General features: G+C 33.9%; 1 long non-coding RNA gene across 2 annotated transcripts; it reads right to left on the reverse strand.

The window, feature by feature from the left end:
• Positions 1–9,404: 9,404 nt before the first annotated feature.
• Positions 9,405–23,160, reverse strand: LOC126759312 (uncharacterized). 2 transcript variants are annotated; one of them, XR_007666993.1, is made up of 2 exons: positions 22,796–23,160; positions 9,405–9,632 (listed from the first exon to the last, which is right to left on the reverse strand). It is a non-coding gene; the product is annotated as an uncharacterized LOC126759312 (long non-coding RNA). The 2 variants fall into 2 exon arrangements; XR_007666994.1 differs by having other exon boundaries at positions 22,581–23,160.
• Positions 23,161–24,218: the final 1,058 nt, after the last annotated feature.

Raw genomic sequence — 24,218 nt, forward strand, 5'->3', positions numbered from 1 at the left:
CATGTCCGTCTGTCTGTCTGTATATATACGAACTAGTCCCTCAGTTTTTAAGATATCGTTTTGAAATTTTGCAAACGTCATTTTCCCTGCAAGAAGCTGTTCTTTGTCGGAACTGCCATATAAACTGAACGATCGGAATCAAGTTCTTGTATGGAAAACTTTCACATTTGGCAAGATATATTCACGAAATTTGGTATAGATTATTTTCTAAGGCAACAACCCTCCCTCAGTTTTTAAGATATCGTTTTGAAATTTTGCAAACGTCATTTTCCCTGCAAGAAGCTGCTCATTTGTCGGAACTGCCATATAAACTGAACGATCGGAATCAAGTTCTTGTATGGAAAACTTTCACATTTGGCAAGATATATTCACGAAATTTGGTATAGATTATTTTCTAAGGTAACAATGTAATCTCCGAAGAAATTGTTAAGATCGGTTAACTATAGCATATAGCTGCCATACAAATTGAACGATCGGAATCAAGTTCTTGTATGGGAAACTGCCTCATCAAGAAATTTGTTATGAGTTATTGTTTATAGAAATAATGTAATATCAGAAGAAATTGTGCAGATCGGTTCAATATAGGATACAGCTGCCATACAAAGCGAACGATCGGAATCAAGGGCTTGTATGGAAAACTTTCGCATTTGACGTGTTATCTTCACAAAAATTGGCATGGATTACTGCTAAAGGTAACAATATAATCTCCGAAAAATTGTTCAGAACGAATTACTATTGCATATAGCTTCCATACAAACTGAACATATAGTTACTAACAGAAAGGCACCTGTGAAGGGTATTTAGCTTCGGTGAAACCGAAGTTAACGTTTTTTCTTGTTCTGAATTTGAAAAACGATATGTGGTTTAGTTAACGACACAAGTATGAAATGAAATGAAATGTTTCACGAGCTTCGTTAAAAATTAAGAATTTTCGAACATATAATATGTAGTAAATATATAACTCGGCTAACACTTTGCACAAACGAGTACCCAATGTTTTGCATACTTTGGTATCATCGGTCATATCATACTAGTACCTTGACAAACAATCGAAAGATAATCTATTTCAATGGGTATTCTCACATAGAAAATATCCTATAACAAGCTCGAAATTATATCACAAATTACAAAACCCAAAACAGTAGTAGCAACTCTAACCAAGCCGCTAACAAATGCATTATTATTATTATAAATATGTACTTTTATAAGAAAGAATATGTGAAGCCAGACTATAAAATTCATATCTGTATATAGTATATACTTTTATGTGCATACACACTCGTACATCTATACATGATGAACATTTATCAGCGGTAATGAACTTCAGTGAAAAGAAAATATTTTACTATAGTTCGCCGCCTTTAAAGTCGGCACGATATTAATGCTTTGTTATTCAGAAGTAAAATAAAAATAAATATGTTCATATAATGAAGTGAAGCATAGGTAGCAACAGAAGAATGGATCATTGCCAAAGCGATTCGTAATGCAGTGGCTGTCGATAGCATTTACGAACGATTGTGGGTTGGACCACTTAATGCAGGTTACGCAGCAAAATGTTGAGTCGTCAATGAAGTTGGTTAGTGGAGTTTAGACAAAAGACGGAGACTAGATACGTTCACATATGCCGCAATAAATATACATATATAAATTTATGTATATATAGTCAGTTATGTGGTGTTTCATTCATTCATGAAATTTGAGATTAAATTGCTTAACTATTCCATTTTCTGTATCTAGCTTCGTTTTGTTATGTTTTCTTCTTCGATTTCTTTACAAATTTCAAACCAACTTTAACGAGTAGCATGAAAAATTGTTTCAAGTCTTGGTTTTGAACAATATACATAATTCTAATGACAATGGCTCTTTTGTGAAGATTATCGAACCCATTTAACTCGTTCAATAATGTTTGAGTTGTTATATTTCTTTTCTTGGCAGTAGTAGACGACATAAAAAAATAATTATAACACCTCGTTAGTTGTTCATTTCATTGATTTTCGGTAGCACAATCGATCTGAATGTCTACACAATCAACCAATCCTATTAAAACTGACACCTCTGCATGTCAGTTATGCCTCCACCACGCACAGACTGCAGAGAAGGGTCATTACTACTATGTACATATGTATGTATATTTTACCTGCTATATTATGTATTTGTTTGGAACAAAAATACATAACTTTGAGAGGACTTTATCTATACTTATGTTTGTTGGAATATAAAATTAATTGAAAAAAATTTTGTAATTATAACGAAATTTAGTTAGGCTTACTTTATATTAAAGTACATTTAAAATAATAATGGTCGTTACATAAATCATTTTAAGTTTGCTTCATTAATGTACAAAATTAAAAAGTAGAGGACTAGAATTTATCCATGATCACGTACCTGAATTCAAGTTATAAAAGTAAAAACAACATTCGGAGTATTGATACACTATATTATGAATATATGTGTACAAGTGTTTGTGGAGGAGAATCATACTCATAGCCTCTGCTATGTTAAAGCATATAACGCATTAAATGACCATATAAATGTGAGTTTGTTTAAACGAGTCAGCAATCACCGAGCCACTGTGAGCCAAAGCACGACTGCTATTCTAAGCCGGAAGTTGAGCCGATTTTAGTTTTTATTGTCACATCGACGCGAAGTGAAAAGTATGATGGTTTGTGTTGTACAATAAATATTAATATGATTTCACTTATACATATGTAGGTGTATACATATGAATGTGCACATACACTTAGTCATGCCAAAAACTGAATTTTTGCGCTTCATGGCTTTATTAATTTCTATACATATATACTAGAAAAGCTGTAGGCTAATATACTTTTAATAAGGCTCATAAATACATTTACGAAAAGTGAGGATTGGGAAGTAAGCATGAATGTCAGCCTTAAATTCCCATTTAATGATAAATATTATATATAAATCTACCATAAGTATGACTTTTTTTGTACATTTTACTTCTCAAGTCCTTTCTCCTGCAAGTATTATTATTTATCTATTTCAAGAAGGGAGAACTAACCTCACATTGATCTTGTCGATTATATTGATATTATTAAAAAGTATGTGCATTCGTAAGATTGTTCATGATGATTTGGATTTGTGAAATTTTGTTTTGAAATTTTGACCGTTAAGAGTTTAATCTAAATACAAAACTGTCTGTAATATTTCTACTTTTCTGAGATGCTTCTGAGATTTCTACATAAGTGAATGGCATAATGATTGTTAAAATACGTCCGCATAATTTTACTGAGATAACTTACGCTAATACCTAACATGTTGATAATACATAAGTATGTGGAGTATACAAAGTGCGTTCCAAAGTAAACAGGACTTTTTGAATCTAGCGCCCTCTGGTAGCGCCATCTATTTGTCGACTGGTGCGTTAGAATCTGCTATCTTTATCGATTGTCCAGTGAGAATTTCATGACATTTCATGAATTGGAAGTGAAGTTATTGCGTTTTAAGTGCAGGATGTTTGTGTTATCGGTGCGAAAATGAGCTTCGAACAAAGAGCCAACATTAAATTTTGTTTTAAAAGTGGTAAAACTTTGACCGAAACGTTTCAGTTGATGAAACAAGTTTATGGCGATGATTGCCTATCCCGTATCAGAGTGTACGAGTGGTTTCGACGTTTTCAAAGTGGTAGTGAGGACATAAATGATGATCAACAAGTGGGCCAATCAAAATTCGTGATCACCGGAAATTCCATCGAAATCACTGAATCATTGAAATTCATGGAAATGGAATTGAACATCTCAAAAACATCGATTTATCGCATTTTGACCGAACATTTGGGCTTACGAAAGGTGTGTGCACGGTTTGTTCCACAGAAATCGGCTGACGACCAAAAATTGCTCAGAATCCAAAATTCGAAGCACGATTATTTGTCCAAATATCACATTTTAACCATTAACCACTGCCCGCATTCACCTGATATGGCCCGTGCGACTTCTTCCTTTTCGGAAAAATGCATTTGCCCGTGAAAGGAAGGCGTTATGCAGACATAGAGTCCATTCAAAAGGCTTGCTCCGGCATACTGGCGGCCATACCGGCCAACGAGCTAAAACACTCGTTCGACATGCTTTTGGATTGTGCAAAAAGCTGTATTGAAGCAGAAGGAGACTATTTTGAATAAAATAAATTGATTTTGCCAAAAAATCCATTTGTTCTGTTTCTCTAAGTCCTGTTTTCTTTGGAACGCGCCTTGTATGACAGAAAATATAACGAATGGAAATATGGGGATGGATATAACCCATGTCCACGATAAATACTTATATTAATTGTATGGGGATTAAAATTCTTCAATTTTAAAAACCAAATCATATCATGTTTAAAATAACATGTTTACGCGATTTCAGTAAAATATCTCACATGTTGACCTTTATACTTTAACAAGAAGATAATCATAGATGCGCCTACCCAATATGATCCTCTGTACCGAATTTAACTTTCAAACGTTTTCGATAAGTTTGCTACAATTTCGAACACGTTCATCGTTAGTAAAGAATTGGAATATTTCGCCAAAAATTACATTGAGCATTAACATTTCGAACATAGGAATAACTAAACAATGTTCCATTTTTATAAATACTGGTAGTATAATTCATAATGTGCTGAAGCATGACATGAAAAATTGTTATATACAAATTTGTTTAAGCCGTTTCAAAGTAAATATGTAAATTTAATTACTTTTCAAATGTCAGGTGCTAAATGATAGCATCAAAAATGTTAAATTAAATAGGTTGAAAACTGAAATTAAGCCAAATTTACAGATTTAGCTGACAGCTACAGAAGCACCATAAATATTACATGAACCGAGAAAGTATTTATCTAATAAAATAATACAATGAATTTATTTTTCCACCACCGTTCTCTCCCCAGCGTCAGCAGAAGAATGACTTCGACAGAGCCAAAAACAACAAGTGTGGCTATACCTATTTGCTACACACCACTAACCAACGCACTTAAAAAAGTTATGTCTATTCATATAGGAAAGCAACTGACAACACGCAGAGTAACACGAACAATCCGATCGCTTTACCAGCCAAATGGTTTTGCAGTATGACTGGTCACCACCACAACCGGAAGCGATGGTTATCTCCCTCCGTCACCCGTACACTTGACCACTAAAATTATTCCAGCGTGCGTTAAAAAATAATTGCGAGAGCCAATATGAAAGGAAACACCTTTAAAAACTAGTAACACAGTGACTAAATTTATATAATTTGAAACTGTTTCGCTTTTATAAAGGTAAATAATTACAATTAGTATAAATTATGTAAATCTTGTGTTAAATATAGATAGACTATGTGTTAAGTATACAAAAAAAAAAACATATGTACCCATGCACACTTTTATTACAATTATGCATGTGAGTTCCATTAGCTAAGAAAAATAAAAATTCTAGCGAACTAAAAAAAATTACATTTGTATTATGATCTATATTGTTCGATTTAATCTATTTTATTTTATTTATTTAAATTAACTCATTTATGGTTCAAGACACTCTCTGAAAAGTTAAACGTTAAACTCAGAACACTCAATATATCAGATTTATTAAGATATGCACAGATTGTAAACATTTCTTAATTATTTTTCTAACTCTTTAACTTTTTAAGTTTATGTAAAATGTTTTCAGGATTTATACACAATTTCTAAAAAGGCAACATTGTGTGATGTTTTCATAGACAGTTTTTCATGTAACAAATGGCAAATCGAAATTTCAAAACAAGGAAATAAATTTCCTTAAGAAATCATGTTAAATAGACATTATATCTCGTCTTCGATTTCACAAATAGTAAACATAAATTCTCAGCTTGTTTATTGTTGAATTTTATAACTCTTTCTTTTTGGGAAAATTTAGTTTTTATCATTAAGCTAATTACTTTTATTATCAAATTCCTCTAAAAGCAACATATAATAAAAATTAACTATTGTCAATGATCATATTTAGTAAGTTCTTAACGCTTCTACTTAAAAAAAACCGTGGAAATTATCGGATTGTTGTATCAACAATTTTCCATTTTGATTAGCTATGAAACTATGTATACTTTTTTTAATTTTTTATTATTATTGATACTTGAAATTATATACATCGTCATATTTCTAGAAAGGAAAGAAAGAAGTATAGATTTGTAGTATATACTGCAACGGTACAACATATCGTAATTATAATTTAAAAATGTTAGAAAAATGGTAAAAAAAAACCTGTAAAGACAGGAGGAATTAATACCGCTTTGATAGAAAAATTTGAAATATTCAATTGTTCAAACGTCATTTGTTTATTTTAATTAGTTTTTTTACAATTCACAGGAATATCTAATTTTCGGTACGGACTATTCGTAGCTCTTCCTTACTTGCTTAGTATGTATTTAGTATGTCGAGTTACGAGCGAAACATATCAGCAACATAAGGAAAAAATTAATTCATTTAGGTAATACATACCGACGTATATAAATGCATACCTATGTGTACCTACAACTCATCGGATTGCATGTTTACGAATGTATGAGCAAAAATTCAACGTTGCGGAAAACGCAACTCACGAATAAAAAAACATCATGCGATAAGCAAACATTTTACGATTGCATTTACGATTACATAAGAAAATATTATTTACAATTAATCGCATTTAGCACAAGCAAGTTACCACCTGTTCACTGGATAAACTGCAAGACTGTAATTGAAGTTGTTTGCCTCATGTTTTAAAGAGGATACATTTACGTATGGAATTTAGCTGTCCAATTTAAAATAAATCAGAATGATTTCAAAAATATATGTATATATATCATGAAAGTATTTATATTAAAGTTGGACAGTCATTGATTGGAAACCTCTAAAATATTGTCAAAGTGTCAAACTGTTTCACTTATCTCTTAAACTGAATTCAATAAAAAACAAGAAGAAAACTTAAGCAATAATTAATCAATAAGTTAAATGAAAAAGCTTTTCATACAAGCACTTGATGCCGATCGTTCAGGTTGTATTATAGCTATATGCTTTAGTGATTCGATCTGAACAATTTCTTCGAGGATTGTACCGTTGCCTTGGACTATAACACACATCAAATTTGAGAAAGATATATCCTCAAATTAAATAGTTTTCCATACAGCCACTTGACTAGTTCGCATATTTACTGAAAGACGAACAGAGAGGCGGACGGACATGGCTAAATCAACTCAGCTTCATTTATCTACTGATCGTTTATATATATATTTTATAAGGTCTCCTTTTGGGTGTTACAAACTTCGTGGCAAACTTAATACACTCTGTCCAGTTTTCATTCACTTAATTTTGCAAAGTCATTATGTTAGATGAAGTTTCAAATGTTGGGTATATGGGTGCCATGGTTGGTATTGACCTCATTTTACTTACTCTTAAATACAAGGACACACTGTTATTAGAGAGACACGCTCTCTAAACTTTTTTAAGATATTTCACAAGTTCGGACGTTCGAAAATATTTACATATGTTAGCTATACGGGGGCTACAAATGGGGTATTAACCCGTTCCTATAAACTATTATCAAGATGATCTGTTTGATTTTCCATAATATGTTAGGCCTAATTTCACCCATATTCACAGAGTATGAAGAAATACTAGGGTTCTTCTAGATTTACGATTAACGGTATTTCGGAGACATGGCAGACAGACATTCTATATCTTTTATTACACATTTGCAGCCGAAGTTCGAAGATTTATTGGACTTGCCCAGTGGCGTAGCTAGGGGGGAAGGAGGGCGAAGGGGGCCGTCGCCCCAGACGCAACGTCTTGGGGGCGGCAAAACGGTCTTCGCTGTTTTTTAATATTCAGAAAAATACTTCAACAATTTTTTTTACAAAATTTATTATAAAAGATAAAGAGTTGTACACTCACAATGAAATGATCTAAATAACAATGAAAAATATTAATTTTTACTCGAATACTCTTCAGTCTTTAAATTTGTCTTAAATCTTTTGGCTTATATCTTTCTTAAAAATAGTGAAGGAACTTAAAGATCCACTTTTCTAGCTTTGTCTAGCGACGTGTCACTCTCACAGTTACCCTATGCTTTGAATGTAACAACTACTTTTATTTCTTCAAATTTTCAAAAATGTCATTTCAAAACTCCAATTCGGGCAAAAATTCCTGCAAATTGTGTCAAAAGTGTACAATATATAGGGCGAAAATGGGTTTTTTCTATGGCTTTTAATAAGATGTCTTGTAAATTTACTATCAATTTCCTCAAAACCCGTTTGTGAGAATTTTGGAACTTCAGAATTTGTATGGCTTCTAGCTCCTAAATTTTATATACTTAATATCGAAGATATTTTATAAAAATTCACTTTTGTTCGAACCACCTCATGAAACTTGTAGGTAGGTAGATAAAAGGGGGCGGTAGAACATCCTTGGCCCCGGGCGTCCGAAGTTGTACCTACGCCACTGGACTTGCCCAACTAAAAAATTACTATTGATAATTAAAAGGCTGAAATTTTTTAAACGAAAAATGTTTCACCTTTGCAACAACACTTCAACCGAAAATTATTTTACGGGTTGAGTTAGAAGCACTGAATTTCAAAACTTCAACCAAAATGCAGTTGGGTTGCAAGCCCCACAAGGGGCCAAAATTATGGCACAAATCATGTGAGTGTGAATAAATAAGATAGGACATTTAACGTTCCTTCCAGAGATAAGATCATTCTTGAACGAGATTTCAGCCTCTTTTGCAAAATCATAGGCAGCGCTTAAAATACTATACCATACTTATATGAAAATGGACATGTAAATACTAATGAAATATTTCTAAAACACTTTCTGTGTGATCCAAGTATGAACTTTTTGACAATATACTCATAAAGATTTTAATGATTACCAAATTTAATACAAATTAAGCACCCTTATTCTGGGAAGTGCGTAAATATTAGTTTGCTTTATTGCTGAGGAACACGAAATGTTCTGAGTGGTTTCAGTAACCTGGCCATTTGTAACCGGGTACCTCATGGTGTGACTAACGAATGTCGTAGCAAGTAAATGTAATTGTGGCGTCAGTTCATTACAGGTGGTTGGCTTTAATGTTGAAAAATCAACATTTAAATTCCCTGCCCTTCCTCTTAGTTCAACTTAGAAGTACATAAGAGCATTGGATTGCATCGAAACGAAACGAATTGTTAGCATTGTTGCAAAAACCCTAACCAGATATAGCCTCAAAGTTGGTCGCCACCACTGCTAACCACGGCACCTATTTGATTGTAAGCGTGGTCTCCTATGAGCGTACATATTTATTGTATGTGTACATGCATTTACAAGTAAACGTTTTTGTATTAGTTTGTTATGCTAAGAAATTTATTTATTCAGTTAGTTACTTATTTACTAAGCTGAGGCGGTCGACAACCAGTTAGTTATAGTAAATTGCTCGCATGTTATTTTGAACTTCTTTTATTATCAAAATGTATGAGGCGTTAACGAAGCATAAAAGCGCACGTTTAACAAATTTACTGAAATTTACAAACAAGAAATACATAGGAAAGAAATGGTTAATTTTTATTCCATGATTGCACAATACGTAACGTTAAACCTTTAGAAAACTGTCTCGCTCTGCTAAGGATGAACCAATCTGCTATTGCGGTTCATTCTGGTGTTGTGTTATTCTGGAAAAAGGAGTAAAGAAAAAATAAAATCAATACAGAAGTGAATAAGTATAGTAAAAATATTTTTTGGTTTCAAAGCAAACTTTATTCCTTAAGCTCCGACTACATATACCATTTACAATTTTAGAGTTGCCTGTCTTGAAAGAAATTTGGAGACTGTTCTAACTTTTGTTTTAATTTAATATCACACGTTGTACAGCAACCAAATGTCATCAGTTTATTGATATCATTTAATAACAGGATTTAACAGAAGCAGAACGGAAATTGACCACAGAATCCTATAAACATGTGAAAAAAATTGCTGAGCTGTTGAAGATCGCAACAAAGGCATTCAATAATTTATAGCTGAATATGTTTTTGTATGTATAATTAATCATGTACTCACTATCGCTCTAATGTCAGTTCTACTATTATTTAAAAACGAATCGAACGTAAAGGTGAAATTTTGCTATTTTATTCAACTTTTACGGTTTTATTCAATTAACGGTCATTTGTATAACCTAAACTAATCGAAATATTATACTATATTCCATATAAGCTTATATGATACTAGCTTTTTACCCGCGGCTTCGCCCGCAGTGGAGCCATTAAATAAGTATGAGAGATAAAGGGTAAGGGTATAATAATAGAAAATAGTCAAAATGATAACTAAATTTTATTGCTTGGCTGAGATCAACAATTTTTAAAAATTATTACAGACAATGAAGTTTTAACACCTTAAAATATGCGTATTGAAATGCAACAACAAATGTTAAAATATATTTCACCGTAACAAAAATAAATAATTCTGAATTCTAACAATTTAAAAAAATAAAATACAAAGTATTAATCTAGAATATTTTTGTAGACAATGTTATAAGTTTTCCGTCGGGTGCAAATCTGTGTTTCTGGGCATTAGATACACGTGAACAGGCTACATAAAGTTGACCATGAGAGAAGCATGGGTTTTCTAAATGCACCCCTGCTACCTGTAATGTTTGTCCTTGTGCCTTGTTTATAGTAACAGCAAAGCTAAGCTTGACGGGAAACTGAACCCTTTTAAATTGGAATGGAAGGTCAGTGGGAATAATTGGTATCCGAGGTATTATAACACTATTTCTCTTACCGACACCTGTTAAAATAGTAGCACCAAGTATGTTCTGTCCCAATTTTGTTATCCGAAGCTTTGTTCCATTACATAGCCGAGGAGCATCTAGATTTCGAATAAGCATCACTGGTACATTTAGTTTCAATTGAAGTTCATGTGACGATACACCCGAAAGTTCAAGTGAATTTAAAAACTCCACAGGATATGAAGTACTTAGTTTCGTATCTATAATTGTATCCATTTACAAATATTCCTTCATTTCTCCTTGAACCTCGTTTAAAATGTCAGTGTTGATCCTATTAACAATTTCATTTCTTGGTGCTAATATTGCTCTTGCCCACAACCACTGATCACTACACAAATTTTGTTGCAATTCCGGAAAAACATTAGCATTGAGATCCACATCACTTTCTACTAAATTACAAAATTCTCTTGACAGAAATATATAGACTTCAACGTCAACATCTAAACAACCATCACCAATTTTCAACAACATTTCTGCGTAAAGTCCTGAATCCACGTCATTTTGAGGATGCACCCTCATATTCGTTCACGGGCCCGCGATGAAATTGTGGATATACCAGATTTTCGAGGCATTTTCTAAGAAAAGCAGAGTAATAATTAACATCAGCGAGTAAGATCTATAATAATAAAGTGACTGCTAACCACAAAAATTACTGATTACCTCAAAAATTTTAATAGTTTTATACTGCATGTAACGACAGAAGAAAATAATAATAAATATAGAACAGTTACAAACATTTGAAACTATGTATATTCAATTGAGTTAGATATTGTCGTCACCGCCGGTAATACAGTGGGACGGTATTACAGTATTCATGGTTGAAACTTCATTACTGTTATGCTAGATGGCGTTGAAGTAGCTAAATTTGACGATTTTTTGACAAACAATTTTTATATATTTCTTAAAAAAATTTTTGTTTTTAACATAAAGTACCCTATTTTACTTTTAATACCTTCAGGAGTATATGTACAAAGTTTCATGATGATCGGTTAAGTAGTTTTTGCGTGAAAGCGTAACAAACAAACTTACATTCGCATTTACAATATTAGTATGATTTACTAATTATTGGTACTAAGCCAAATATTTTATTTCAATGTTACTGAAAATATGAATCTTAATGACAGAAATAATTTTTGATAAAAGATAGCTAAGAAGAGTCAGAAAAGAAGCTTACTTAGTTTCATCAATATTGACCGATATAAACTTGGTATAAAATCGATGAAAGGCGTTGATATCTTTATACTGTTACTAATAAATCAGTCCACGCTTTTTTGTGCCTATGACAAACAATAAATACTATTAAAATAAACTATTCAATAAAAAAAGTTTATACTCTAGCAGCATTTTGCTACAGAGTATAACAGTTTTGTTCACCTAACAACATACAGGTGACCTTTCTCTATATGATTGGTAATGGTATGTGATGTATCTTAATGAACCTCAGAAAACATTTTATGATGTGGCATATTAATAGTATGTAGTATAATGAAAAAAATAAATAAAATCGGGTAGATACTACCATCAATTCCCATATACTACATAAGTATAATGATTTTCGGTTTTCTAACAAACCTTTTATCGAATATGCCCGTCACTGTATGAGTTATATATTGTACAAGTATATATGTATATGGTAACTCGAAGTTTTCCATAACTCAAACTCTTAAATTGTTAATAGAAGAAAATTTCATACAAATTTCCTTCCATAACTCAAAGTCTCTCTAACTCGATTGTTTTTGTGGATTATGGTGATTCGAGTTAGGGAAGTTCAACTGTATGTACATATATGTACATGTTTTGATTCCTACCCTTTGGTTGACGATTTGCACCTTAGTCCTTTCTTACTTGTTTTTTGATTTGAAAACATTTCCATTCCTTATAATCAAATGTTTGGTTCCGTCTGAACCTAACCCTGTCTTCATTGTTTTGTTTACCTTCGAATTGAAATTTTCATATCCTATACACATTCGTAGCTACACTTGTGAGAAACTCAAATTTTGCGATACTAAGTTATTGACATGCTTCAGTTGCAAAGCAAAAAAAAGCTGTTATTTCATTTCGTTCCAAAGAGAAAATCAAATTACTTATAAAGAGGACGGACCGCACTGATATCCGTAAGCGGCTTATGGGATTATTGTTTGGAGACATTGACAAGCCGCGCCTTTATAAAATATTCTAAATGAATCAAAAATCATTTTTTGAAATGTTTTTGAGTATTAAGTAAATTTATATATCATTTGAAACATTTTTTTCATTTAACATATTTAACACGTACTACTTTACAATATTTGTATTAAATAAACTGTTGATAATTAGCTATGGTCAATCGATTTGAACGCACGTAAACGGGCATTACTTTTGCTTAAGTTATGCTTAGTCCAATAACTCTTCGATTGAAACAAAAATCTTTTCTTTCTGCAGTTAAATGCCATTTTTTAATAATTAAAAAGTGTTTACCTTTTTGTCGGCTTTGAGTTGGATTTATCTTTAATATGACATTTGCCTTGATGGGATCATAAAGCGAAATGGTAAGTAAATACAATACCTATGTATGATATGTATGTCTACAAATACACGCTCACACGGAGGCGCAACCAAAATTTATGACAAGGGTTGTGTTTATTTGCCTCACATATTCCTACGTCGTATATTTAGTTTTTAAAACTATTTAAAAAAAAAATGTGAAACTAAATGTAAATGCATTCTATAGATAATTAATATTTTTGCGTAATAATTTATTGCCTTCTGAGGAAAGCGTTGCCGATATCTATTGTTCTATACGCTGAAATTTAACTGCAAAATTTTAATAAGAATTTGTACAAAGTGATGTAATATACATATAATATATGTATATCATCAATGTACGTGTGTAAATTACGTGTCACCATTTCTACGGAGTAAATTCCTAAACTACTGAACCGATTTTAGTAAAATTTAGCACACTGTGTCCAGTTTGATCCAATTTAAAAGAGAGTATAGTTTATAACTCATTTGTGACAAATGTAAAACAATTCACAAACAAAAGAATATTTCTAATAAAAAGGATAATAATAATTGAACTGATCTTCCATATAAAATTTCGTGTTCAATAGATTTTTACACCGGAAATATCATTATTTGTAAATAATATGTTCATATATTAAACCTAACGGTTGTTAATTTTTTTCTTATTATCAGATATAAAAAGTCTTTCGCTTCCAACTGCTTGAAAACATATTTCGTTTTGTGAATTTTGTAAGGAATTAAAGGATATAAACAGTTGAAGTTTGACTATATTAAAGCAAATTTGTTTCTTCTTTTGAATATTAATGAAAAAACATAATATTAAATTGCAAACGATTAAGTTGAGCACTTACGAGATATCCATCGGCAAACATCTATGCCTATCAAATGAAAATAAAAAAACAAAATAACGAAAAAGTGACAAAGAAGGAATCATTTTCGAAAACCATACAATTTCTTATAAGACTATGATAATTTTGAAATTCAAAGCTCAAAGTATTATAGCAAAATTTCTGCTCTTCAAAAATGTTCCACATAATTTTTCAATTAAGTTCAGCATTTACGAGACATACATACGTCGTCAACCATTAATGTCTATCAAAGGAAAATACAAAAACAAAAACGAACAAGTAAGGAAGGGCTAAGTTCGGGTGTCACCGAACATTTTATACTCTCGCATGATAAAGTGATAATCGAAATTTCATTATACGTCATTTACATATTTTTCAAATACCGTATTTGTGTAAAGTTTTATTCCGCTATCATCATTGGTGCCTAATGTATGTATATATTACACAGAAAAGGTATCAGATGGAATTCAAAATAGCGTTATATTGGAAGAAGGCGTGGTTGTGAACCGATTTCACCTATATTTCGTACATGTCATCAAGGTGTTAAGAAAATATTATATACCGAATTTCATTGAAATCGGTCTAGTAGTTCCTGAGATATGGTTTTTGGTCCATAAGTGGGCGAGGCCACGCCCATTTTCAATTTTTCAAAAAAGCCTGGGTGCAGCTTCTTCTGCAATTTCTTCCGTAAAAGTTAGTGTTTCTGACGTTTTTTTTAGTCGGTTAACGCACTTTTAGTGATTTTCAACATAACCTTTGTATGGGAGGTGGGCGTGGTTAATATCCGATTTCTTCCATTTTTGAACTGTATATGGAAATGCCTGAAGAAAACGACTCTGTAGAGTTTGGTTGACATAGCTATCGTAGTTTCCGAGATATATACATAAAACTTAGTAGGGGGCGGGGCCACGCCTACTTTTCGAAAAAAATTACGTCCAAATATGCCCCTCCTTAATGCTATCCTTTGTGCCACTTTAATATTTTTATTTATGGCTTAGTTATGACACTTTATAGGTTTTCGGTTTCCGCCATTTTGTGGGCGTGGCAGTGGGCCGATTTTGCCCATCTTTCCACCTTCTTATGGAGCCAAGGAATACGTGTACCAAGTTTCATCATGATATCTCAATTTTTACTCAAGTTACAGCTTGCACGGACGGACAGACAGACATCCGGATTTCGACTCTACTCGTCACCCTGATCACTTTGGTATACATAACCCTATATCTGACTCTTTTAGTTTTAGGACTTACAAACAACCGTTATGTGAACAAAACTATAATACTCTCCTTAGCAACATTGTTGCGAGAGTATAAAAACGAACAAATAAGAAAGGGCTAAGTTCGGGTGCAGCCGAACATTTTCTACGCTAGCAACTTGCAAACTCAAAGCCAGGGAAATGCTATAAGGTGTAAAACCCATCATATAGAGTAAAGTAAATGAAAATGCTAATATTCGTTATATAATGGGTTGTTAAAAAGTCTTGCGGTATTTTTATTGAATATTTTTTTTTTTATTGAAATTGAAATGAATTTTTGATGACTCATGCCCAGCTCTTGACCGATGCTACGGTTGCTACTATGCCGGTCTCTTTCGACCAATTCAGCGATTTTATCGCAATTTTCGACGACAGGCCTTCCGGAGCGACAGGCCATCGTTGTGCGGTGGAAATGGAAACTGTATCGGGTCCATAAACTGCACAAATTTTATTGGCGGCTTGAGATGCATTTTTGCCTTTATCGTAGTACGAGTAGTACTGTAAAATATACCGTATTTTCTCTTTATTTCGCTCCATGTTTGCGACGCTATAACTCACGAACGACTTAAAAGAAACGACAATCAATCAAACATGTGTTAGCGCGTGAAATGAGCTTTCCAAAAAGGTATAGAATGACCCGATGCGACGAATAAAACTAGAACTACGCGCTTTCAGCGCCAACTAGCGAAAATACCGCAAGACTTTTTTGACAACCTATATATACATATTTTCGCTATAAATAACCCCCGCTTTCTTATTTTCATTGAGATAACTCACGTATTGGCGGATATATGCGATACAAAGTCACCCCGAATTTCGAAAATATTTATATTAAGTATATGGGGGCTAAGGGAAGCATTGGTCCGATTTAACCCATTTTTGGCATACAGACTAACCGTTATAACAGAAAGAATATCCTTTAATTTCAGTAATATATATCACACATTGACCGACATTTTCGATCAAAAGTCAACTATAGGTACCGGGGTCAAAATACTCGGTACCTATGGGCTTGAACAGTTTTCATGGGATATAAACAATTTTTGGTCCTAAGGTGGCACACACTAAAGACATTTTTCGTGCAAAGTTTTATACCGTTATATTAAACGCTCCTTGATTTGCGTACTGAAAACTGAACGAATAAAGTGGAATTTAAAATTATGTTATATGAGAGGTAGGCGATGTTGTTGTCTGATTTCGTCCATTTCTACAATGAGACATAAGAATATCAAAAAACTGCCACGTACCAAATTTTGTCGAAATCGGTTGGACGGGTCCCGAGATATGGGGTTTCACCTAAAAGTTGGAGGTGTCACGCTCATCGTCTAATTTTCACACGGTCTCCCATAAAGCCCTCATCCCTTCTCGGTGGTAAAATTTAATGTAGATATCTGTGGCGATTAGTTATTGATTTATCGCGCTTTTCGTACTTTTTAATACACTGTCGGTAGAAGTTCCTATAACTGCATATCAAGTTTCAGCTTGCACGGACGAACAGACAGACAGTCAAACGGATTTAAACTTTTCTCGTCACCCTGATCATTTATATATAGTATATAACCCTATATGTATCTCGATTAGTTTTAGGTGATACGTACAACCGTTAGGTGAGCAAAACTATAATACTCTATAGCAACTGGTTACAAGCGTATAAAAATATTAAGGTACAAATAATTTAGTAAATAAAATAAATAAATAAAAATAATCATTTCTACTTTTATCTTGCAAAAGCATTTTGTAGGTCATTTAATTTGCCAGAAAATCCAGAAAACGAATTCTGTTTTCAAGTAGTTGGGAGCGAGGAATGATGACAAAAGTAAAAAAGTATTAAGCGGAAGACCTTACCGTTACAATAAAGAGCTTATACTTGGAGAGCTTTTAATAGAAATGTATATCAATCAATTTTTCAGAGTATCATGCGAAAAAAAATGTTTCTTTCACCCACCCTAATATATAGTATATATACATATATTTATTATTAAACACTACTAATCCTTAATATTGAAAAAATTATTAATTGGAAATAGATATTGTATAATAATCAAATATACTATAATTTAGGCTTTTAAGTTTAATATGAAATATGACTACATACATATAAACTTAACACTTTTCATTTACAAACATCATAAAATTTGTAAAGACTACAAAGCTTTTAATTACTAACATTCCAAATGTTAGTGGTTCAACTGACCCCATTAACAGAACTTGTTTCTCAAGTTGCTTCAGCTTATCGCCCATCAGCTTAGCCAGCTAATTTGATGTGACTATTCAACATTGAAGAGAATTCTTACAAATAATCGTTTTTAATTACTTACAGTTTCAATTTAAAATTATGAGATTAAGTCATCTAATGGAATAAATAAAATCTTGTCAATATGTCCACTATTTAGTTGCCGAAATACTTTTGTTGATATATTTTGCTACAGATGATTTTGTTCCTCCAAAAACACGTCAGTGGAAACGTATGGCGATTGTGGAATATTCAATGTCAGGTACATATTTAACCTGGCATGTATTGTGATATTTACTGACATGTAATAATATACATATATTTATTTTGTAATTTTTATCTCATTATATAAATATGTACTTTGACATTTAATGTTTTTTTCATTTATAAAGCGCCAACAATTTATAGAGAGCTATTCAATTTGTATTCTCTTACACGATGTTACTACAGAATATAATAGCTTTGTCCCAACGATTGCATGTATTACCTAAAACTAATCGACATAGATTTGGTTTTGTATATATAAATGATCAGGATGAAGAGACGAGCTCAAATCCTGGTGACTGTCTATACATTCTTCCATCTGTGCAAGCTATAACTTTAGTAAAAATTGAGATATCTTAATGATAACTTGGCACTCATGTTTCTCTGAAAAAAGTGGGAGTAACTCCGCCTTCGAAGAGGTTTAATGTACATACCTCCTAAACCATTTAAAGTATCACAACAAAAATCGCTCAGTTCAATGTCGCGGTATATCCCGTATAGCTCATCGTTCCATCGTCTACGGTACACGCCATTGCCACTGCACAAAGGACAAAAACGACGACGATATCTTGCAAAGGGGCTGATGCATGCACCTTGTGAGTTCTTCGATGCCGTATTTCAATAGTTGGGTCGGTAATCCATGGGCTCTTGCCGCTTTGTTGTTCTTCAGGCCTGTAATGGCTTTTCGCCATCTCCAGATGTTCAACTTTCAGTGCCATTCAGCAGGCTGGAGAAGTGTTTCCTCCATAACTTAAGTATGCTCTGAACATCAGCCACTCTGGTTTTGAAACTTTCCGATAGTCGCCGCGTCTTTTCGTAGAATTTTCAAGCATTACTCCTGTAGGCTATCTGCTTTCTCTCCACTGCGACACGACAGTCCTCATCGTACCAGCGGTTCTTCCGAACTTTACGAAAACCAATGGTTTCGCTTTCAGCTGTACGTAAGAAGCTTGAAATGCCGTCGTACAATTCCCTTATAACGAGTTGCTGAAGAGTGCTCTCAGAGGACAGGAGTGTTGGTCGAGTAGAAAACGGTTTCGATGTCGGTTGTGATAGTAGCTTCTCGGCATCATACCTTCCCTGTATTTTTTGACGGTCTTGATTTACCGTATGGAGGCGGGTATGTATCTCCGCCACAACAAGATAGTGGTCCGAGTCGATGTTAGGTCATCGGAGTGTACGCACGTTAAGGACACTGGTGTAGTCACGAACTTTTCGATCCGGAGACAGTCAAGTAGGTTGATGAATTTTCTTGTACTGGCATCTAGTACTACAGACAACCATGTGTAGGGCACCTGCCAAGTCGATCAGCTAAAGATGCCTTCTTTAGTGAGCCGCTCGCAGCCGCACCTCTGGTAAAAAGACGCTGCTATTAGACTTCATCGAACTCTTAAACCGGATAAGTCGGAGTAGCTCCCCTGCAGCTTCCTCTGTTTTAGCCGTGAGCTCAGGTTCCACACGGATTGGCTTTCGCATCTTACCCAAGGGTTACTCACGTTTCTAGGGTGCGCGGCGACCTCGACATCGCAAGAGTAGAAATTGGGTATAGTCCTACAACTGTAACTGCTTACCCACAATCATAACTATACCTCATTACACCTCAAATGTTTGAACTTATGGGCCAAAAACCATATCTCACGAACTACTAGACCGATTTCAATGAAATTCGATATATAATATTTTCTTAACACCCTGATGACATGTACGAAATATGGTTGAAATCGGTTCACAACCTCGCTTTCTTTCAATATAACGCTATTTTGAATTCCATCTGATGCCTTCTCTGTATAATATATGTATATGTACGTTAGGAACCAATGATGATAGCGGAATAAAACTTTACACAAATACGGTATTTGAAAAATATGTAAATGACGGATAATGAAATCTCGATTATCACTTTATAATGCGAGAGTATAAAATGTTCGGTGACACCCGAACTTAGCCCTTCCTTACTTGTTTTAAATTGAAAATGGGCGTGGCGTCGCCCACTTATGGACCAAAAACCATATCTCAGGAACTACTCAACCGATTTCAATGAAATTCGATATATAATATTTTCTTAACACCCTGATGACATGTACGATGTATCGGTGAAATCGGTTCACAACCACGCCTTCTTCCAATGTAACACTATTTTGAATTCCATCTGATGCCTTCTCTGTATAATATATACATTAGGAACCAAAGATGATAGCGGAATAAAACTTTGCACAAATACGGTATTTGAAAAATATGTAAATGACGGATAATGAAATCTCGATTATCACTTTATCATGCGAGAGTATAAAATGTTCGGTGACACCCGAACTTAGCCCTTCCTTACTTGTTTTTCATTATTTTTATTTGTAAATTATTTGAATCGTTCAATTTCGGTCGCTTGCTTTTTGATTCCGGCCGTTCAAATGAAAAATTATTGAAAATTATTCAGTGAAAACTTTATGTGTGTTTCACACAAAGTGATCAATTACAGATTGAAATTTGTTAGGAAGCCAAGAAGAGATCGCGCTAATATCGGTCGGCGTTCTTTTTGCTATCAACGTATGGCAGCCCAAGGCAAGGATGCAATGACATACGGGCGGGATTATGGATCGCGGTCAATCAGCAAGCGATCGTCACGATGTCACAGCACCACTTTTCAAACAACAGCTGCGATGTTTGATGGATTTTATCTTGAAGCAATGTATAGTATATATGATGCTGTTAGATGCTGGATGTATTCTGTTGAGTAGCAAAAAAGAGGTTTACCGCACGCACACATTCTTCTTTGGATGGGGATGGTGGTTACACCAGATCAAATTGATGAAATCATTTCTGCGGAAATTTCTGATCCCGAGATAGATCCAGAATTATACGTACTGGTGAAAAACAATATGGTTCATGGGCCTTGCCGACATCACAATACCACTTCGGTTTGTATGTCTGACAATAAATGCACGAAACACTATCCACGTGCTTTTCTTTCGGAAAAGCATACTGAAAATGATGGATATTCACTGTATCGGCGTCGTTCACCAGACGACAATGCCAGAACATTTAGCATTTAGTTTAGAGACGTGAATATCGGATTTGACAACACATGGTACGATCCATATTCGCCATTATTGTCTAATTCAAAGAAATTTTACATCGTATTTGCTAAGAATTGGAAATGGGCAAATTCCGGTTGATACTTCCAGTGGTTTGATATCAATTTCACCTGCCTTTCGTCAATTCACTTCAACGAAAGATGAACTCATTAGGAATGTTTATCCGAACATTGGCCAAATTATCGTAACTACGATTGCTTGAGAGCACGTGCAATTTTAGCTTCCAAAGTACCGATGTTGACGCTCATACAAATCGATCGATCGTCTTGACTATGAAGAAGCCGAGAATTATCCAGTGGAATTTCTAAATTCTTTGGAGAGGTTTGGTATGCCGCAGCATCATTTGCGCCTCAAAGTTAGATCTGTCATTATTATGTTTCACACTCTTCATGCGCCGAAAATGTGTAATGGAACCCGACTGATTGTGACGCAGTTATCGATTACAAGGGGACAGCCATTTCAGTTCAAACGTATTCAGTTTCCAGAGAAAATTGCATTTGCGATGACAATCAACAGGACACAAGGATAGTCGCCAGAAGAGTGTGGCATAAATCTAGAAATGCTATGTTTTTCACACGGCCAGATATACGTGGCGTGTTCACGAGTTGGAAACCCATCTTCTCTATACATTTACGCCCCAGAACAGAAACCAAACAATTTTGTTTATCAAGCTGCGCTACATCAAAAAAAAATTTGAAAAATCACAAATAAATGATTTTCAACACAATATAAATTCAACTTTCTTTTCATTTCAAAACACATAATTTCACGTAGGGCAACGGCTGCGGCATGCTCATCTTTGGGTGAAATCCCATATCTCAGAAGCTACTTGTCGATTTAAACAAAATTCGATACATAGTATTCAATTTGCATCTAGAAAAAGACTTTGAGCACGCAGCAGAATGTAGTAATGAAACTAATTTGTTCTCCTTACTTGTTTCTGAAAATACAGGTATGTATGTACAGGGTTTGTCCGGAAAGTAATAGGACTGATTTTCTTCCGCCGCGACTGTACTTCGGTGCGTGCGCGTTGTCTCCGAGCATCTGGAGAGTCAGGATAAACATTTTCGCGCGACGTGTTTCTGTGAGTGGTACAAGCCGAAAATGCAGCGTTTGTTAGAGCGGAGGTACGCAATTAAATTCTATGTGAAACTTGGTAAATCTGCAACAGAGACGTTTGATATGATCAAGCAGGCTTACCCAGATGTTGCTTTATCAAGAAGTGGTGTTTCTTGGTGGCACCTTGTTAGAGGGCCGGGAAGAAGTCGTATATGAATAAGCAAATCTAAAGTGAAAACGATGCTTTTTGTCTTTTTTGACATCAAATGCTTCGTCCACCATGAATTAGTTCTTCCTGGGCAAACCGTCAAGGCCAAGTTTTACGTGGAAGTCCTTAAGAGACTCAAACGAAAGGTCAATTGGGTCCGCTCTCAAGGAATGTAAAAACTTCATGTAAAAAAAACGCTTAAGAAATGGTTAAGCAAATTTCCTGCGGTAAATTTTCTGCTGCTAGTATGCAGCTCAGATGAAATCTACCACTAATTTTTAATACATTTTTTCAATAAAATGCGAATATGACAATACTGGTTTTGTGAAGAAACATGAAATCAACAATTGTTTCTTGAAGAAAATTCAAACTTACCAGTCTTCATCCATATTCCTTAAATCGCAATGAAAATATTTAAATACTATAATAACATAACATAATACACATAAGTTTAATTTCTTTGTTTATTTTCACTTGCTCTTCTAATGTGCATCATTCACAATGCATAACCAGCTGTTAAAATTACTTGACTACAGCTCAAGAAATAAGGATTTTTTTCTTGAGCAATTACTTAAGAGCTGGATACGGACCTTAACCAAAGCCGGCATCTCTACGCTTCCGCAGCCGCCCTACAGCCCAGATGTATTATAACAATTTCACAACAAAACAGCACTGTCGAAAGTCAATAGTACGCTGAGTTTGTTAATAAGGACTTATTTCTAGTTCCGTTCAAAATGATACATACGAAGATTGCAAACTAAGCTGGAGAAACCGATCTTAATACATATTTTATATTTTCATTATACGAATATTCCTCGAGTTTATTAATTTTTATGTTTACGTTCAATTTTATGCTACTAGGAAGGTATATAAATTAAATTAACGCAGTAGAAAGAAATGCATTCCAAATATACAAAACTCTTCAAATAAATTTAAAAGCTCGTCGGATTTACTAAATCACTTTACCACACTGTAGTTAAGTTACTCCACCCCTTTGCACTTTTCACAGATCAATTCCGTTGCCAGGGATTAGCAGCTGCCCTCTCTTCAGTTGCATTGTAAACTCCGCCTATTGTGTGTAATTGTTTTGAGAGGCTAAAGTACATAGTCAATATTCCTGTCTGCAACGAATCACCAGTAATCAGGTTGACGACGGAACAATGATGTATTCACAAACGTTCCGTCTCTTTTTTTAACCACTGAAATAAGTAAAACATAAAATAGCATGCGCAGTTCCAAACCAACATTGACAATTGTTTGTCTCATTTCATCTTAAACAAATCCATATTGATTGTGACATTTTTATACCTTCAAAAACATACAGTTACCAATTAAAGATTTATTATTTTTTTTAACTCTATCTTGGATGCTACTTATTGTCTCTTTTCTTACTACATTTTTATTCAGTGTATTACTTCTAGTAAAAATATTACTTCATCATTGCTTTCCAACAGAAATGCCAAGAAAAGGAATTGGGTATAAAGAGTATCCTTGCTAAAATCAGCTACAAGTAATTTCGGAAACAGGCTTCTTCTATTGCGTTCTTTTTAGGAAGCTGTATAACTGCGCTTATATCGTTGGTAGATCTTTGATTGACCCACAACATAGGGTTTAATAGTTTGCTTCACCTAACTGTTGCTTGTGACGCTTAAAACTAACCGATATAGATTACATACCGTTATATAACATATGTAGGACAATTGGCACGTCCAAAAAGTGCCATTAATGTAAAACAAATGAAGTGACATATCTAAACTTAACATTAAGATGTATAACGAAAACGAAAATCAGAAAAAAACTTCAACAAATTTTTTTACAAAATTTATTATAAAAGATAAAGAGTTGTACAGTCACAATGAAATAACCTGAATAACAATGAAAAATATTAATTTTTACTCGAATACTCTACAGTCTTTGAATTTGTCTTATATCTTTTGGCTTACATCTTTTTTAAAAATAGTGATAGAACTAAAAGATGCACTTGTCTAGCTTTGTCTAGCGACGTGTCACTCT

The sequence above is a fragment of the Bactrocera neohumeralis genome, chromosome 5 (genome assembly GCF_024586455.1).
Source record: "Bactrocera neohumeralis isolate Rockhampton chromosome 5, APGP_CSIRO_Bneo_wtdbg2-racon-allhic-juicebox.fasta_v2, whole genome shotgun sequence".
In the NCBI taxonomy this organism is placed as follows: Eukaryota; Metazoa; Arthropoda; class Insecta; order Diptera; family Tephritidae; genus Bactrocera; species Bactrocera neohumeralis.